Genomic DNA, 8,301 nt, shown 5'->3' with positions numbered 1-8,301 from the left:
CAGCCTCTGCAAATGAACTCCAGACGTGTGCGCCCCCTTGTGCATCTGGCTAACGTGGGACCTGGGGAACCGAGCCTCGAACCGGGGTCCTTAGGCTTCACAGGCGAGCGCTTAACCGCTAAGCCATCTCTCCAGCCCTTTTCTTTCTTTTTTTAAAATTTATTTTTTATGTACACAGCGTGTATACAGTCATGTCAATACCATCGTTAGCCTCCTCCCTGTCCTCTCCCCTCTGCAGGGCTCAGGGAAATTTGCTCACTTTTAATTTACTTATTTCTCTTTTATTTTTTTATTTTTTAAGATTTATTTTATTAATTTATTAGAGACAGAGAGGAGAGAGAGAGTAAGAATGGGCATGCCAGGGCCTCCAGCCACTGCAAACAAACTCCAGACGCATGTGTCACCATGTGCATCTGGCTTACATGGGTCCTGGAGGATCAAATCTGGATCCTTAGGCTTCACAAGCAAGTGCTTTAACCATTAAGCAATCTTTCCTGTCTCTCTTTTATTGGGTTAATGTTTGTTATGGATTATTGAAATGAGTACTTTATTAGATATACTTGAAAATACCTTCCCATTCTATAAATTTTCTTTTCATTTTCATAAGTCTTTTGAAGCAGAAGTACTTTTAATTTTGATTAAGTCCAATTTACCTGTTTTTAAATTTTTTTTAACTTTTTGCTTGTGCTTTTGATGCCATACTAAAGAAACCACTGCATAACTCAAGTTGATCAAACCTTACAAATGATTTTTGTTCTAAAAGTATGACAGTGTGTGGGAATGAGTGGGAACAGATTGTGAAGACATATATATCTAAAGATTCCATGACAAAACCCACTCCTTTGATTGCTAACCTAAAAAGCATAATTAAAATTAAGTTCTATAGCTTTTAGCTCTTATATGTCAACCTTCAATCCATTTTGAGTAATTTCTTTTAACTTGATGTGATCTATGGGTTCAACTCCTTAGTTTGAGATTATTATATGGTTTCCCCAGTTGTCTTAACCTTAATGGCTTATCTTTTATGGAGAACTTTTACATATAAACATATTGAAATTTGGTCACAATCCAATGAGGTCTCTTATGTCCCCTCTCCCTCACCCCCATTCTATTGAGGCCCTCCTCAGTGGGGTTACCAGTAATCACTGTGGGGTAATGAATGCCCTGATCAGTCTCTGTTGGGAGAATAATGCCTCAAAGGACACCTTCTCTCCCAATGGCTTTTACATCCTTTTCTGGCCCTCTTCAGCAGTTTTCTCTGAAACATGGAGGTACTGTTATAAATCTCCTTCAGTGCTGAGCTCTCAACAGCCTCTAATTTTCTGTCTTGAATTTCAGTCTTCTCAATGTCTACCCCTCACCCTTAATGGCTTTATTTTGTGATTACTTTTTTTAAAAAATCTTTTGCATCCTGAGATAGCTTCCTATAAGTCTCTCTAAGAGGTTGATTTTTAAATGTTTAGTCTTTCAGGGACCTGGGGATTGGCTCAGTGGGTGTCACAGTCTCAACTTCAGGCCTCTGGGATGAACTTCCAAACCAGGCACAGCTTATGGGAGGAAAGGGTTTACCGAAGCTTAGTGATCCAGGAGGAGTTCCATAGTGACAACAGAGGGAAAACCCACCACCAGATGCTGGGGCAAAACTTGGCAGCCAAAAAGCAGGGAACCTGGGAGAACTCGCTCTGCTTTCGGCATAACTTAGGCTAGAATTCCAGACCCAACCCCAAACACAGCTTTGGGCTGGACTCTAGGAACCGCCCACAGTGACACCCCCTTCAGCCAGGCAGCTGGAAATCCAAGATGCTTTAATAAAACTGAACCTATTGGAGGACATCCGTTCAAACTACCACATGGATTAGAGCTCTTGCTACACAGCATGAGGACCTGGGTTTGATCCCAGTACCCAGGTAAAACGGTGGCCACAGCTGTGCTTGCCGGTAACCCCCAGCCCCGAGGAAAATGGAAATAGGACGATCACCTGGGCTCATTCATCAGCCAGTCAAACAAAAAGGAGAAAAAAAAATCACAAGCTCCAAGTTCACTGAGAGATACAAGCTCAAGGAGGTAAGGCAGAAGAGTGACAGAGGAAGATACCAACGTTCTCTTCGGAAAATGGGATGTGTAAATCCCTAGACATAGGACACACACACACACAGCAAAGCAACCTCTGCTGTGTCTTACATTTTGTATGTCCATAAAGTGAAGAATATTTTTCTTCTCTTTGCCATTTGGCACAATGTAATTTGCCAAAATTTCCTCTTCCCTACTAAACCATAGTGGCACCTCTGTGAAATGATAAATCTGCATTCATGTTTGGATATTTTTCTGGATTCTGTAATCTATCTTATTGTTCTGTGTGCCAACCATTTAAATTAGCGTAAATTTATCTTTTTAAATTTTGTTTTTATTTATTTATTTGAGAATGACACACAGACAGATAAAGAGGTAGAGAGAGAGAGAGAGAGAGAGAGAGAATGGGCGCTCCAGGGACTCCAGCCACTGCAAAGAAACTCCAGATGCATGCTCCCCCTTGGCATCTGGCTTAGGTGGATCCTGGGGAATCAAACCTCGAACCTGGGTCCTTAGGCTTCACAGGCAAGTGCTTAATCACTAAGCCATCTTTCCAGCCCCATAAATTTATTTTTAAAATCACTAAAGTTTCTCCCCGCAGTGGTAGAGCATTTATTTATTTATTTATTTACTTTCATTAAGAATACACCTTTTTGGGCTGGAGAGATGGCTTAGCGGTTAAGCGCTTGCCTGTGATGCCTAAGGACCCCGGTTCGAGGCTCAGTTCCCCAGGTCCCACGTTAGCCAGATGCACAAGGGGGTGCACGCGTCTGGAGTTCGTTTGCAGAGGCTGGAAGCCCTGGCGCACCCATTCTCTCTCTCTCCCTCTATCTGTCTTTCTCTCTGTGTCTGTCGCTCTCAAATAAATAAATAAAAATTTAAAAAAAAAAAGAATACACCTTTTTATGGATACATCATGTGCGGGTACCATCTTTGCCCACCTCACTGCCCCAATTCCACAGGGGGCTTTCCTCAGAGGAAGATGGCTCAGATGAGATTTGCTTGGCATTCAAACATGAGGTCATGAATTTAGATGGCCAGCACTCATGTAAATGGCAGGTGTGGTGGTGCCCACCTGTGATCCCAGCACTAGGGAGGCAGTGACAGGTGGACAGCCTGGTCAAGCTGGCTAACTAGACTAGCCAAGTCAGCAAGCTCTGGTTCAGTAAGAGACCCTGTCTTAATGAGTAAGGGGAAGAGCAATAAGGGAACATACCTAGCATCAACCTTCGGCTTCCACATGCACACATGTATACATGTACCCAACACACCTGCATGTGTGCCCCCAAACACACATGTACATCATGTACATGCATACACATGCAAAAAAATCTTTAAAAATCAAACACAATTAGATATAAAAACAAGTCCAACAGCTATAATGGTATTAATTGTTGTTTGAAAAGAAAAACATCAATAAGAAAGGCCACATTTGTTCTAGAAAGAAAGGGAGACCCAAGGCAAGAAGAGCAAGTTTAATATCAAACAATAGCAAAACTAGGGAAAGTTCAGGAGGCCTGATCCTTGGGCCCATTCAGGAAAAGGGCAAGGCCCCTTAAGGTCACATAAAGAATCAAACCTCAGAGGAGCACACCAAAGTCCAACCTCTCTGCTGCCAACTTGCAATGCAATTACAGCTCAGGGTCCCGAAGCACATGAGAGAGAGGCGGGGGGAGGGGGTTGATGGGGTCATAAAGAAAAATGAACTTGAGAACAGAACGGCTCGCTTGGAGAATACAGTCGCGAAGTGCCGTCAGTGAGTCCTGAAGACTAGGGCGATCAGCCAAGCAGAAGAGAGTGTACGTTTGATTTCCCCACGGCAAGTAATGATTTTTTAAAGGTCTATTTACCTAAAATCCTTAACTTGACCACACTTGTCTACAGACCCTTTGTGGGGTTTTGTTTTATTTTTTATAACACCTACTAGTTTTAGTTCGTAAGCATTGAAACACAATTGGAGAATCTCTCCAATATACATGACCTTTTTCAAATTTCCTTGACAAACTCCAAACTCACCAGCCTTCCCCATCTCAGGAGTGTGAAATCTTATTTTCCAGTTCTCTGCTCAAATTTAACAAGCCACCTCCTGCTTAACCTTTTTCTCTGAATCCTGAAAGCCCCCCGACAATCGTCTCCTCAACCCTTGCTCCTCCGCTTTCTCAGGCCTCCCCATCAGGAGCCCAGAGCAGAACAATTTTGAACCTCTGATAACAGCTGTCTGCTACCCTGACTGCAAAGGAAGGCTTAACTTTACCTCTTTGTACCATAGATAACAAAAAAAAAAAAGAAAAAGAAAAAACCTTCATGCCCTCACCCCACAAAACCTATCCTTCCACATCTTTCTAACCATCCTTTCACCCTCTCACTTTGAAAGAGAAGCATCTGGATAGCAGTTAATTATCCTGAAACTATCAAAGACTGCTTAAATGTATCTATGTCGACATTGGGGTTTTGTTGATGACTGTTTTCTACTGCTTTCTGGTGAAGATGTGCTTCATGAAAACACAATGGCTCTCAATTAGGCAGCTGGATGACGTATAAATATATATTTATGTTTGAAGTCTAAGTGGCCATTGGCTTCCCTACTGTTTTACTTAGCTAACAAAACAACTCTATCAAAGTAAGTATTATTCCAAAACCCAACTTCCTGTATAGAATGCTCCCATATGCCTCATCAGTCTAGCTCTCTGATGAACTATATCGTTTCTTATAAACTGTCCATGGCCCATAAATTTCCAAGCATAAAGGCTATTACTGTGCTGTGCAAATCTACTGAGAATTTGGGCCTTTCAAACTCTGTCTTCCCTGGTTGAAAATGAGCCTGAGGGACAAGGTCCACCTGTAAATTTCCTCTCAGCCCTCCCTCTCCACTCCTCGCTCACTTGGCTCAGTGAGAATTATTTAACATGTACAGGAATGGAACAAGGATTCATTCTGACTAGTTTTAAGCAGCTTTTGACATCAATTTTTTTTTTGTGCAAGAGCTACATAGCAGAATGGAGAAAAGTGACTTAGATAATTTTATAATTAGTATAGGCATGGTGGCTTAGAAAATTCAGGTGATAAAGAAAGAAAATCAAGGGCTGGAGAGATGGCTTAGCTGTTAAGGTGCTTGCCTACAAAGCCAAAGGACCTTGGTTCAATTCTCCAGGACCCACGTAAGCCAGATGCACAAGGTGGCGCATGCTTCTGGAGTTGGTTTGCAGTGGCTGGAAGCCCTGGCTCACCCATTCCCTCTCTTTCTCTCTTTCTCACTCTCCATCTTTCTTTCTTTCAAATGAAAAGGAAAATCAAATTTTTCTCATAGAGGCTAAATAGTTCTAGACTACAAAAGAGTAGTTACAAGGGTATACTTTGGGATCCCAGAAGTGGCTAAGTCTTATCTAAAGCATGTTCCCAGGACCAGATAATAAACAGTAAACAGATGTCACCAAGCCTCCCAGCACATAATGAACTACGTTATCGGATATGGGCACCATCACCCTGGCATCATCTCCCTGGCCGTACAGTTTATGAGTGTCAGACATAACTGTGCTTTGTCACTATGAATAAGTGGGAAAGATCCAGAAGGAGGACAGGGACCATCACATGCTTGTGCCCTGAGGTTTTCTGGATAGCACGACATTAAATCACAGTTTGAATTGAATGATTAAATGGCAGTGAACGATGCTGAGAGGTGAGGGACTTTGCAGGGTGACCCGAGACCAGAGTGTCACGAAACACTTTCTGCAAAAGTAAACTGAATATAAGTAGCTTTACTTCCAACGTCAAACCAGCTATGTCTATCCACATCAACTCTAGTGGCTTCAGAGCAAATTACTCTATTTTAGGATTTTTAAAACAAATAAAGAGGATTTCTCAAGCAAAAGATGGGAGAGAGGAAGGGTGGAAGGGAGGGAGGAGAAAGAAAGGAAAGAGGAGAAGAGGAGAGAAGGCTTCTGTGTCCTTCAGATAGGACGCTCTAAGGGCGTTTTGCTGAAGAAGCGCTCTCACCTTGCCAGCCTCTAACCTCGAATATGTCTTTTCACCTTCCCACTCCGTTCATATCTCATTCAATAAGCAGTGAGACGCTCTTGCTATCGTTGGTCTCACTGACAGAGAAACGTGGTGTTGGCTGACGAAGTCCTCCTGGTAATATGAGGAAATTGTCGGTGGCTAAGTGATAAATTTAATCCAAAATGTGCCAGTAAATCCTAGAGATAAAAGAGAGGATTTGCCTCCTTATTCACATCACAAACTTTCTTAGGCAGTTATAATACTAATGTGAAAATATTCATCAAGTAAACTATGTAATCAAGGATTTGAGGTTTAGAAAAGAATATAGTGAAATAAAGTCATCACAACTCAGAGTATGAATCTATTATTCCTTTCAACCAACGTTTTCTTTGCTAAATTACTGTAGCATGTATAATACTGAGTCAATTTCCTCTTTCATTCCATTTATTTATTTATTTATTTATTTATTTATTTTTGTTTTTTCGAGGTCAGGTCTCTAGCACAGGCTGACCTGGAATTCACTATGGAGTCTCAGGGTGGCCTCGAACTCACGGCAATCCTGCTACCTCTGCCTCCCAAGTGCTGGGATTAAAGGTGTGAGCCACCTCGCCCAGCTCCTCTTTTATTTCTTAAGAAATATTGTCTGTTGTACTATAGCATAAACCTACAACTAGTAATTAGCAATACCATATTTTCCTACTTGCGATTCTTTCTGTTATTTGTACATAAGATTCACACTAAAAATCTCTTTCCGTAAAAAAGATCAAAATAATTAGCATGATCTCCCAATATCCATTATATTCTGAAAAAATCATTTGTAAAATCTTTACTGTAAAAATCAAAGGTGATTGAAGTAAAATGTAAAATCTAATACAGGAGGTTGGTTTTCATTGTTTGCCCTGATTTTTTTTTTTTTTTTTTAAGCGCTTGGCTTCTGTTTTCGTTACTCTCCTATAATATTCTTTTGGAAAAATCAAGTCTGCCTATGAGGAGTTAACTACGAAGTAATAATTCAGTGTCAGTCAGTGCCCAGGACAGGTACAGCTCTGCATTCTGACACATGTTTAAAATGTATTTATTATTTTTTTGGAGTTTTATCGAACATTTTCTAGGGATCAGTTTTTGAGCTAAAAATCACATATTTTATTGTGAGCAATTAATGCAAACAAACCAAAAAGCCAGTTCCAGATGAATTGGGTCAAATGGAAAAAAAATACCCATAAGCAACTTTTCTTGCTGACACACCATCAATCATCTTGTCTATTTATATGGCTTATGTATTCATATAACATACAATTTCATATTTTGATTTTTTTTTCTTGGTTGAATCACTATATCACTTTAGACCTTGAAAAATATTCCTTTTAAACTTGAAAAAGCAACAAGAGCCGTGTTTTGTAAACATACACCCAAATATTATCCTGGCTGGATAATATTCCATCCACCATGATGCTGCTGCTAATGTCTGATTAAAAGAAGTCACAACGTGGAGTGGTTTTTAATAGCTCCCATTTCTCCGGGCTTCCGCGTTTTAGATTCAGGTTGAAACAGATACATCACCACATGCTAATTGTTTGCTTCTTAGTGTGCAAATCATGCTTTTATTGATTATCTTCTAAACAGTTTGTGAACTTTTTTTTTTCATTTCAACATGTAAGATGCAGTTTTTAATTTATATTTATTTTATTATTTTTTTTAGAGAGAGTGAGCCTGAGATAGAGACAGAGAGAGAACTGGTGCATCAGGGCCTCAGCCACTGTAATGAAACTCCAAATGTTGGCACCACCTAGCAAGCATGAATGACCTTGCACTTGCCTAACCTTTGTGTGTCTGGCTAAGGTGGGATCTGGAGAGTGGAACGTGGGTCCTTAGGCTTTGCAGGCAAGCACCTTAACCAGTGAGTCATCTCTCCAACTACTTTCTGTCTTGCTGGCTTGTTTATTATGAAGGTTTGTCAGACAAAGATATTAAGTTAATCATACTAACCAGTAAGAGATTTAAACCTATATATATATATATATATATATATATATATATATATATATGACAGCCAGCTTCTAGTAATAAAGGTGTGGGCTTCTCAATAAAATCTCATGAGAACACACTGTAACAGTTAACGTCTGGAAAGGTAATAAACACTCCTGAGGGCACGTTGTTTTGGAATCAGTGTACACTTTACAGAAAGTTTTTCAAAAGGCTGGCTGTGCTGTTGTTGACGGTAAGAGGATTTTCACA

The sequence above is a fragment of the Jaculus jaculus genome, chromosome 18, assembly GCF_020740685.1.
Source record: "Jaculus jaculus isolate mJacJac1 chromosome 18, mJacJac1.mat.Y.cur, whole genome shotgun sequence".
Lineage (NCBI taxonomy): Eukaryota > Metazoa > Chordata > Mammalia > Rodentia > Dipodidae > Jaculus > Jaculus jaculus.
Note: the sequence above shows the minus strand (reverse complement) of the source record.